We start from the raw sequence: 12500 nt of genomic DNA on the forward strand, positions 1-12500 counted from the left end.
TCATTTGTACGTCAGCAGGATACAGCTTTTGCACTGGACGTTTGATTTCAGTTCTTCTATCCTCCGAAGCTATCTGAACAACGGCTGCTCGAACCAGATTATCTCTTCCTTGGATTAAGTCCTTAACTGTACCGAGTTTCCACCTTAGGCGGGGCACATTCTCTTTATCCACACATACTGGGTCTCCTTGCTTAATAGGAAGCTTAAGGACGGTGCCTACTAATTCAAAGGTATTTTTGGCCCGGTTTATGATTATGCAGGAAATGTAAATCTTAACAAATGTTATTGAAATTCAAAGAGAAAATTGAGGGTAACCACGCATTTTTCAAAGATGATTGATGAATAATATTTTTAAAAGGCATTAACATACAAAGCAATGTATGGCGGTCTTTCTCAAATTGAAGCTTAATTATCTTTTCAAAATGCGTGATTACCCCCAATTTTCTGTTTGGACACCAAGAGTACTTACTAAGATCTACCGGTAGTTTCTCCGGATAGTTTTAATCGCGCAAAAATATCACTGTATTGGTAAGCATCACCGATAGGAAACCCAAGTATCTCCAGATGCCCAGAATATGTGCGCAATAACAATAGTAGGCAACTACACTATGTCACCGGGTTGTAAGAGTGTCTGAGTTTAGGTCCGCAGTGACAATAGGCCCGCAGCGCGTGCATAACTCACGAACATAAACGGGTCTGTTGGAAGTATGCTCAAGTTTCAACAAAATGAGTCCCAAAATCGGCAAGAATTTGTGACGTTGATGAATAATAAAGCAGCTGCTATTTCCGATGGAATTACCTGGTGATAAATTACCTCGTCTAGGAAAGTAAATTTTTACTGCCTTAGTAAGTGCGTCGAGTTTGTTGTTGTTGTTGTTGTTGTTTTTTCTGTTTACGGGGTTGCCAAAGGCAATCCAGTCAGAAAATTGGGTTGAATTTCGTCGTTTTCTTTTTTTCCGTGTCATGAAAATGGTAAAGTTGCGCAATAGGTCTTTCCTGTCACTCCCCTGCTAAGTATTGTCTTTGTGCCTTGAATCTTCTGGGCATATTGTGGTAGGGGTAGTGGAAATGCGTAGATATTATCCGGTGGACACAGAAGAATATTTAATTAACCTGCAATGGCGTCGAATTCATTGTAACACGAATGGCGTTTTAGTGGGTCTCTAAACAAAATATACCGTTATGGAACTCAAATAATGGAACGTTAATTGGATAAACAAGACAGGCGGTGAAAAATAAATATCTGGAATCTTAAAAGCGACGATTAATGGACTTCGACAACAATTTGATGTCCGTATCAACTGAGTGAGCTTTTTTGCTAAATTAATATTTTACTATGTGTGATGTCACCAATGATGTACACCACTGAAACCAAATAGCAAATCCTGTATGGGCTTAAAGTGCCCCTAGCCCCAAAATATGTTTTTCCCTAAAATGGATCTTTGCACCTGTTCGAAACGCATTGAGGCTATTTTTTCCTTTTTCTAACAAATGCTGCCTTTTTATAGGCTTCAAAACTTGCGAAACCAAGCATCTTTTGTTCACGACCGAGTAAGAAGGGAAGTGCGTCTATTCCTGATCTGATCTGATTTACATTGCATTAACTCATTGTAAACATGCATGCAAAGTAGTTTGTGACGTCTAAAAAGGAATAGACCAACTCCCCTTCTGACACGGTCGTGAACAAAAGATGCTTGGGTTTTCGCAAGTTTTGAAGCCTATAAAAAGGCAGGATTTGTCAGAAATAAGAAAAAATGGCCGCAATGCGTTTCGAACAGGTGAAAAGATTCACTTTAGCGACAAAAATATTTTGGGGTTAGGAGCCCTTTAAATGATATTGAGGGAATCGAACGCCTTGAATGCATCTGTAAGTGTTTACTTAGTCGCATCTCAGTTGTTTGGCTATTTACAGAGTTTTATATACAAACTATGTTATTTTTGTCTTCATCTGTCTTTTGGTTACCCTGTGTGCCAGAGAGAGTTTTTTTCAAGGTCGGAGAGAACGCTCCGCAATTCCAAATCAACGGTCGACCGTTGACCGGTGCGTTCTCTCCAACCTTGAAAAAATATTCCTTTGGCACCCAGGGTATCTTTTAGCCTGCCTTTTCCGACTGTTAACTCCCGGCTTTTACATTATTTTTTGGTGCAAACGTTAAGCCAAAAAAAAATGTCCTGGCATCAGATTAGACTGAAAAGAAGAGGAATTATGAAGCGAAAACAACATGTACAGTCCTTCCTTAGTGTGCGGAACAAACATTTCCTGAGTGCAACTGCAAGGCATGCATGACATGCAGGAAAACGTCTTCTGAAAACGGCACAGGACATTAGGGGCGGATTTTGGGGGGAGGGGGGTGGGGACGAGGGAGCTGTGCTCCCCTTCCTTTTCCCCTGTACAGTATTTAAAGTGCTTCCGTAACAAACCGACTTTCAAGTATTACAGTGTGCATCTGGCGGTTTTACTTAAGATAAGGATTGGTTCAGTTTCAGAGCTTTTCTTATTTCAAATACATTTTGCCTTGATAGATATACATCACTAACTTGAATTTGTCGGATAGAGGGCATGTAGGGGGGAGGGAAGAGTGTGCGCTCTCGACGCAATTTCTTCGGCCCCCACTTTCTGGAATTTCCGGATTCGCCTCTGGGACATAATAAACTTGAGAACATGTGAGCCAAAGGGCCACTGCTTGCACGATGGCTGGGTGACACCCCAGTGACTTCTATTTTTGTGTAACACGTACTACCGGCAACCCAGTTTAAGCTCGTGGAGAGTCTAGTTATTTTTTTCCACGTCGGGAAAATTCTTTCCTATCCCTTTCCTGCTAAGTAGTGTCTTCGTGCGTAGAGTCTTCTGCACATATGTTTGTTAGGTTTGAAGGGTAGTAGAAATGCATAGATTTGATCCGGTGTTACACAGCAGAATATTTAATTAACCTGCAATGCCGTCGAAAGTCATTGAAATGCGAGTGGCGTTTTAGTGGTAGTCAATTGGATAACAAGACAGGTGGTGAAAAATAAATATCTGGAATCTACAAAGGGACAAGTAATGGTCTTCGACAACAATTGCATCTTTCGCTGTCTAAAATCACAAAGTGAGCTTTGTTTCTAATGTTATTTGGCTAACTTTGGTGTTCTGTTCAACACTGAAACCAAATGGCTAATTCAGAATATGGGTTTAAAAGGAATCGAACGCCTTGAATGCATCACAGTGTTTACTGAAGTGGCATCTCAACTGTCTGGCAATTTACATTTATCTTGTACCCAACTCTGCACAGTCTTCAGGTAAAAAAAAAATGGAAATGTGACAGTGAAGAATTATTTGAAAGAAAGCTTGTTGTCTCTTTTGTGCTTCATTATTCACGGTCAAGGTTCTTCCGAAAGTGATACTGAACTGTGAGACTGAAATTAATTTAATTGCTGTTGTGTCTGTTGCTTGTCCGCACGCAGTTAAAATAGGAGGGGTTTTTTGCCTCTAATAGCAAATATTTTGTTTGTTTCAAGACATTTTTCTCTGGAAGAGGTTTTTGTAACATTTTTGGTCCAAATGAACGCCCAAAAATAAAGCCTTTTAACGACCTTTAAATGGAATATTTTTTATAATTTAATAATGTCTGTCAAAAATTTAAAAATGAAGCTTGAAATAAACATCGCCACGCACATAAAACATTAGTCACTGATTTACCTCTTCGTTGAGGTCTCGTTAATATTTTATTAATTGTGCTGTTATGTACAACACTGAAACCAAACGGGAAATTCTATAGTAACTTTTTCGAGTTGGATACCAGAGACGGAATCGAGCACCTTGAGTAGTCTGGGTTTACAAATTTTTGGCCATTTATAATTTTATTTAACTTTACTCAACTCTGCACAGTCTTCAGGTAAAAAAAAAACTTGAGATTTGACTAATCCTTGTTAGTCAAGAATTATTTGAAAGAAAGCTTGTTGTCCATTTTTTGCTTCATTATTGAAAGAAATATTTCCTTAGTGAAGGGATTGATCAACGTTGTTCCAGATAAGAGTTCGGTCTCGGGCCAATAACCCGACAAAGCAGGCTTCTCGATCCCACATATGAAATATAAATATTCAGTTAAGTATCACAACAAAATTAAAAAACGAAGGACGAAGTTTTCTTGGTTAAAAAGTACTTTGTTTAACTCTAAAAGCGACGAACAATTAACATTCTTGACACAAGGTTATCACGTCCACCTTTGTGGTTGCCTAGCACGTGATTAATCTCTTCCTTCTGACAGAACATCGTGCCCTTCCCCAGGAATTTAAGTGTTTAGTGTTTTTACGATTGACTGTCATTAATCTTTCGCTTAGAATTCAGAGTTTTGTATAAAAACTATGTTTTTTTTTCTTCATCTGTCTTTTCGCTTGCCTTTTACTGTTACCGTGTAGCATTAACTTTTATCTTGCGGATTGGCGATTTTTTGAGGTTTGCGGGAACAAGTATGCAAATTTTTGCGGCACGAATTGACTGAAATTTCCGTTAGGAACTAATTTTTGTGGTTTTCTTTTCAAGCTGCAAGTCTATTTTCATTTTCTTTTACTTTTTGGGTAAAAAACCCTTCCATCATCCAGAACGGGTGGAAAATTTTGGCATCCTGGAGGCCTTAGAAAATGGTTAACGTGACCTTTTGATTGACTGCTTTGAGTTCGTTTCTTATGCCTGATCAGAGACTGGAAAAGCATTGACGTGACCTTTTATTGTGTCGTTTTGTTTGTAGCAAGCTGCAATTGCTTTTTCTCGATACAAATATCAAAATAAACGATCTTTTTACCCCACTGTATGTGGGTGGATTAAAAGCTATTTGTAGGTATATTAACGGGAGTAATTTTTATAGTTTTTAATTTTCCTGGAGTTTTTTTTCTGCTGGAACTTATTTTTGCGGATCAGGTCGTCGTCCTCCGTCCATCTCGAAAGATGATGGCTGCACGCTGTTGAATCACGTCCAGGTGCTGCACTTCCTCTGATGGCTGTACAGCCCTATTCTGGAATGGCATTCTCTGGAGCAGGTGGGGCAAATGAAGGGTGATGCTGTTGTGTCCTGCGTGGATCTCGCCTTGCGCTCAGCCCTCTTGTGCTGCAGTGTGGTGGTGCGTTCTTCCTCGCCTCTCTCCACGCCGTTGCGAACGGCCGATCTCCACGCCCCACGGTTCTCAGCAAGAATCTCCCATGTTTCCAAATCGATACCCGCGCCTTTCAAGTCACGTTTGCACGAGTCCTTGTACCTCAGGGAGGGGCGCCCACGGGACCTGGCTCCATCCGCAAGCTCACCATACAGTAGGTCTTTCGGGATGCGGCTGTCGTCCATGCGGCGTACGTATACATGTCCGAGCCACCTCAGTCGACGCTGGGCCAGGAGGGCGAAAATGGACGGCAGTCCTGCCCGCTCGAGCACGTCGGTGTTGGGAACCAAGTCTTGCCAGCGGATGGCCCAGGATGCGCCGAAGGAACGGAGGTGAAAGCTGTTGAGCCTCTTCTCTTGTGTAGCATAGGTTGTCCAGGCCTCACTTGAGTAGAGCAGGGTGCTGAGGACGCAAGCTCTGTACACCTGCATCTTGGTACTGTTGATCAGGTTGTTGTTGTCCCACACCATCTTCTGGAGCTTCGACATCATCCCGGCGGCCTTGGCAATCCTGGCGCTGATCTCCGGGTCCAGCGATAGGTTGAAGGAGATAGTCGAGCCAAGATACTGGAACTGGCTGACTGGATTCAGGTCGTAGTCTCCGATGTGGATGGAGGAAGGAGACTCAGTTCCTTGGGACATCACCTCTGTCTTCTTCAGGCTGATGGTGAGGCTAAATTCTCTGCACGCATGTGCTAGGCGGTCCACCAGTCTTTGCAGAGCTGCTTCGGTGTGGGTTGCCAGTGCTGCATCATTTGCGGATCGGGTACTATCTGCAAAATCCGCAAAAATTAAACCCCAGGAAATAAAAGTGCTCCTTAGTGTCTGGCATAAACCTTTGCTTAGTGCAATGACATGCAGGAAAACGTCCGTTTGCTTACTGCAACTCTAGACATGCATGACATGCAGGAAAACCTCCGTCAGAGCAATTTCCAGTTAATTTTTTTTTGCAGACTATTTGACTTAAAGGGGCTATGTTGCGTTATTTTAGGGTGTTTCGGGAAAATCTTTAGTCAATAGAGAGATTTAGCATCGCGTTTCCGTGAAACGGGAAACGTCAAACGGCAGGCTGTTGCTTGTCATAAAAGCATGAAAATTATCTTATTCTAACTTTTCTCTCACGTTTTAAAAGTTGCGCGACATTGTAGATAACGGGCAAAAAAAGGAGCTAAAATCAGACCAGTTTCTTTGATTTTTGGCAAAACGCAAATTTCAGTTTCACTTTTACCGTCTGCCGTAAACGCAAAGCTAAATCTATCCACGAGTTTAAATCTCGAAAATAGTAATGTGGAACTCTTTTATCAATAAAATTATCCTTACATCGCAAACGAAATGATTCTGAGAAAAAAAAACCACCTTTATCCAGGCGATTTGTCATAATTTTGAAAAACGTCTGTCCAACGTTTTTTAAGATTACCCAAATGTAATCCGCTTCAATCTTGTACATTTATGTCCATCCATGCTTCTCTTTCCTTTTGCAGTATTACTTTTATGTTGTTCCGCAGTTTTAAGTAGTTATTGCAAAGTTTCGTTCTACTTTTTGGGCATTTTGGGAAAAAAAAAAGGAAAGGAAAGCAACTTATTAAGTGTCTAAAGGAATGACGGGGGTATTTTCTAAAGAAACTGTGGTGCTGCGTCGGTGGGGAAGTAGTATACAAAAATTTTTGGTTTTATCATCGGAGTTTTTATTTATTTATTTTATTTATTTTTGTTTTACAGACTTATGGAACGAAAATAACCTATATACAAAAAAAACACCTAGTACACTACTATTTACAGAGACATTATTCCACACTAATACATAATAAACTACTTTAAAAAACTTCGACTTACAATACATTACTTTACCTTCTGTCTATAAAATAATAATAATAATAATAATAATAATAATAATGACAATGACAATAATAATAATAGTAATTATATAAAAAATTTCTATTTGTCACAAAATTTGTGAATCGTTTTGTTCCGTGCACTAATGTACTTTTCGGTTTGTATTTTGATGTTCACTTTTGCTCGAAAGCAAGCTCCGTTGGGAAGAACTCCATTCCTTCTGCAGTCCCACAGATACAATTTGCCTATGATTATCAAATAATTTAGTGTTTTTAGTGTGGGGCATATTGAAGAAATCACTCCAAGAATAACATCTTTTAGGTTGAGACTTATCTGTTGACTTGTTACCTGAAATATATATAGTTCGAAGGCTTTCCAAAACTTATTTGAATGAGGACATCGGAGTTGATAATGTAAATTGGCCACCGTTCAGAGATTCTAAAAGCTGACGTTTCGAGCGTTAGCCCTTCGTCAGAGCGAATCCAAGATGAAGTCGTTCTAGCACTGAAGCACTAATTGGGGAAACTGTAAACTGAAATTAACAATAAACACAAATCAAGTCAACTGTTCAGGAGAGGGGGAAACCAAAGTAGCCGGAGAAAAAACCTCTCGGTTTAGAGTAGAGAACCAACAAACTCAACCCAAATATGACCCCGAATCGAACCCGGGCCACATTAGTGGGAGGCGAGTGCTCTCATCACTGCGCCATCCCTGCACCCCAGATCATGGAATTATATCATTTTGAGTGACAAAGCCCCTTAAAAGAAGGAACGAGTGAGTTTCACTCAAGACCGTGTTTTGTTATCTTTGAACTGAATTTATTACCAAAGCTTAAAAAGTAAAAGACCTCAAAACGGGACACGACATTAAAAAATAATTCAACCTGTGAGCCAGAGGGCCATTGCTGGCATGACGTCTGGGAGACCCCTAAAATGGTGTAAATCACGCCCTTCCCCCACCCCCCTTCTTTAAAAGAAATTTACTGGAACGTTGCAGTTCAATACCACCCAACTCAGTGCCTTCTGTTTTTGTTTAACACGTACCACAGTCAGCCCAGTTTACGCTCGTGGAGCGTCTAGTTAACCTGCAATGGCGTCGGACGCCATTGTAAGGCGAATGGCATTTTAGTGGATCTTTAAATAAAATATGCCCTGTATGGAGCTCAAGAATGGACGTCAATTGGATAAACAAGACAGGCGGTAAAAAATAAATATCTGGAATCTTGAAAACGACGCACTCCATGGTTACGACGAGAAGCCGCTCTGGGGATGGGGTAAGTGTTGTACATGAAATGACTCTACCTAATCGGGTGGAGTTAATTTGACCTCGGACCCAAGCTCCGTGTCCTGTTCGGTTATCAGCATCCGTTAAATTCATCAGCTATCGTGAAATCGAAGCAGAAAATGCTCATTTCCAGCCAAGTGCGTGGGGATTTTGAAGACGAAACATTCATCGAGGTTCACAAATGATGTGGCTTAGCTCTGCGTGAAAAAATCGCGGCTGGGATGGATTTTCGAGGCGCAAACCTCCTCTGAGCTGTCAACGGTCGAAATCTTAGTGTGCAGCCTTGACTTCGTCTTAGAACATTGAAAACACGGACTTCCCGAAACGGTAAAATAAGCTCCAAAAGGCACAAGAATACACCAGAGGTGAGTCATTTTTATTCATTTTATTGAATGAACGTTAAACTGAGCATTTTTAGGCTTCATAATCGACGGTATTTTATTTCTCATACAAAGTCTTATAACGTGTTTAAATTCTCAACGGCTGTCTGTAGTGACGCGAGCTTGGGCTGCCTATGGAGTCACAGGCAATTCCGCGGCAATTGTTCCTGTTATGGCCAGACTGATGACAGTGACTGCAAATTCTTCCGCGGGAAACGGTCTCGAGCAAATCATTTTCGCCTTTTAAGCTTTGCCAAATGGTCTTCTGCACTTGAAATCTGTGCCTCCAGAAAACTGACATTTTCAACAAGCTCTTGCTTACGGCAGTTTAGAGAAGAACCGATCTTACTTGTAGTAGTACTACTTCAGTTTGATGCAGTTGCCGTCTCTCCTTCGGCTGACCAAGTTTGTGGTTCTTTACTGCTAAGCTGCAATTGCTTCAGCATTAAATGTGCAGTACTGCCAGGTTCTTGTGATTTAAGCTTAAGTTAATTGTCGCAGTTTGTGGTCCAGTGCTCGCTTCTTCGCGAGAAGCAAACGTTTTGGAGACGAGAATATGTAGTCTAGATTGCCGTCTTGAAGATACTGTAAGGATTTGCGAGTCGAAAATCCCCGGGATTCAAATTCATCCGCCAATCTTTCTATTCCTGGTATTTCAATTGACATAAGCCACTGTTTTACTTCTAACATTTCCGTATTCTTCAGAACTCTTCTGAACAAGACTTCAGAGCAATTATCCCACACACCTGCGACGTACTGTTATTTAAGATACGCAATAAAGGAGGGAAATAAAATTAGACTTGTTGACAGCTGTCAAAGCTGTCTGGCATTTCCCTCTGTTTTTGTTTGTCTAGTTACGCAATATTAGTTTTCAAAAGCGATCGAGAGGACTTTCTAATAAGGGAATAAGATGGGCAAAGTTGTGATAAACAACTGTCATAAAAGGGCAACACGTCTACGAACATGCCGTGCACGTAAGAGATATTTTGCGAGTCCCTTCCAGAAAGCGATTGCCGTGCGAAGCGCTTCAAATGGAAGTCATTTGACACGTTCCTGTAAATTTGTGCGACTACGTATCGGACCTCTTCGCCCGTTTTCCAGGAAAATTAGTAATGTTGTGGAAAGTTTTCAAACATCAAGTAAAAGCAGTCAATACTGCTCAACAAGTCAGTTTAAGTAAACAATAAACTCGAAAAGGTAATTCCAATCCTACGTGACATCGAGCTGATTGAAAGGAGTATGTCATCATGGATTATTTATCCATTCCACAATGACTGGACTGTTTTTATATTTTGTTTCAGTATGCCTCTTGATAACTTTTTACCTTTTATCTTTCCTTTTTAGCCAAATAACAAGTTTGCCTTTACCAAGTCATCCACCCTGGCCCTGGATGCATATGGATATATATGGCAGCCAAGTAGCGGCATTATTGTTCCGTGTGATTACATTTTGTTCTGCGATCCTAAAGGTCATTTACTAATATACCAAGTTTTACCTGCAGCTCATACGTGACTATTGAGCCCTAGAACTATAAGAAGTAGCTGCTTTCTACCTGTATAATGAATACACTGTTACTGTGTACTTTATACTCGGAAGTGACTTTATCATGTATCACATCAATTGTCATAGTCACAAGTAACCACAGCACTTGAAATAAGCTACACAGTTTAGCTGGGTTATAGATGAAATACCCTCCGCGATGGCAATTCGGGTTCCTTGCTGAGCGAAAAGGGTAAAGCGACGGAGGAAACTTTTCAACTGGTTGAAACACAGTTCACAGGTGTTTAAGTGGGGACAATAAGCTGGCTGAAACAATAAACGAACTTCATATTCATCAAACATATCCCGGAGCATACCCTCTGTAAAATGCCCGAGATGAAAGCCGCAGTTGTCCATGACAACTGTATCTCCTCTCTCTAAAACAGCGCTCCCGTCAGGGTTGTCCATAGGTAGGACATCTTCAAAAAATAGAAGCAATTCATTTCTGTTTAAGGGGCTATCTATTATATTGTAATGGTCAATAAGCAAGGCTGAGTGCAGTACATTAACCGTGTAGGTGGCATTAGTGGCGTATTTTTGATATTCAAGTGCTCTCTTTTCGATAAACAAGTTGCCGTATTTTCGATTTCCCTCGGTTCGGATCACGCTTGTTTCATGGAAGAAATGCAAGCTGCTGGGACCGATTCGACTGATTTCTGCAAGGAATGCGTTTTGACTGTCAATGTTTGGACCTTCAGTTGACTCTAAAGGGACCGGCGTGATTTTCTTTTTAGGCATTATGAGTTCCTTGTTGAAAAATCTTCTCACGGATGCATTTGACGGTATTTCGCCTGGTAAACAGACACCAACCAATAATAATCCCCTTTGTAGCTCGTTATTATACGAGCTCGGCTTGCATAGCTTTTCAACTTCCAGGTAAGAGCGTAAATTTTCGGTTAGAACTGACTCGTTACGTCCACTTAGAGCCCTTCGCGGGACAGAATAATTGTTTTCGTTGAATTCCTTTATAACTTTCGTAATAAATCCGGTACTAACTCGTGCTTGACCGCTTATTTGTCTGATTGACAAACTGTTGTTGTTAAGATCTAAAACGTTTTCCCGGATTACTTGAGGATAAGGTTTCCCCATATCGTAGATTTGGCCATGTTGATTTTCCCTCACGCGTATATTAGCTACCAAAAATATATTAATTACCAAAATAGTAAATCTCCCTCACCTAACGAAAAATTGTTTACGCTTCCTGCAATAGCCGCGAAGCAATGAAAATCGGAAAACTCTAGTGGCTTACCTTGCAACATTGTACCTTGCGATCAGGCGTAACTACCGATTTTGATCGTTACAAAAAGTTTGAAAATTCGCGCGCCAAACCGTCGCGTGCGTCGGCCCGGCACATCGGCTTTGTAATTTATTTCAGAATCGCTCAAAACTGTATTCTTCGCTATTATAGCACCTACTGTAAACAAATAGGAAGGAATAGCAATTGTTTACTTGTAAAAAGACTGAATGTTAAAATGTTAGAGCTTTGTGCCCATCTGAAGTTCTTTAATAACAGCAGCATATACAATACTTCAATGATTTTGAATTAATTCAGGTAGGAAACAATTGTCCAGTTTCTTAATTATTTTACTGTTTATCTGTTTTTAGGCATGTCTCTCAGTGGTGACACAGAAGCCTTTTTTAATACTTTATATGGTAATGTACAACTGTATATCCAAAACGTTTGCTTCGGGTATGATCAATTCTTGTTGCGAGTCACGACATGGGTCAGGGGCGGAGCGTCCATATACGTACGTACCCCCGTGCGTACAGCTAAAATCCGGGAATCCTTATTCCACGGAAACACTAGTAATTCTTTTTAGTCGTTATAAAATCGGGCCAAGTTTTTTAAATTTCGAATTAAACTGGTGTCTCTGAGTGTGAGTATTTCCAGTATCATTTCATTAACCCATACAGGCCTGTCCAAACGGATCCAACATCATCCACCATTGTTTTTTTTTTTTGTTTTTTTGTTTTGTTTTGTTGGACGCTGTTGAAAAGTGTTAAACGAGGTGGTCAAACGAATGCAACATGTTGGATCTAGAATTTTAGACTCAAGGGTCTGGAACCAAAATCTACCTAGAATCCTTAGAAAACAATCTCTCGCCATGCTGGCGTTTTCAAGTTCCTTTTAAATTTATCAATAGAGTCACTCTCTGTGATAGCAAGAGGACAGAACTGCAACCGCAAATGCCCGGTCTCCAAAGGTCTTGAACCATGCCGTTGTGAGGAACCTTGGGAAGACCCAGGGCCTCACTGCGTAGGGAGTAGCGTCCTGGGGTCTTGACTTGCAAAAGATCCTGCAGATACATTGGCGCCATGCCCCTGAGAGCTTTGA

This window comes from Montipora foliosa, unplaced genomic scaffold (assembly GCF_036669935.1).
Source record: "Montipora foliosa isolate CH-2021 unplaced genomic scaffold, ASM3666993v2 scaffold_410, whole genome shotgun sequence".
Lineage (NCBI taxonomy): Eukaryota > Metazoa > Cnidaria > Anthozoa > Scleractinia > Acroporidae > Montipora > Montipora foliosa.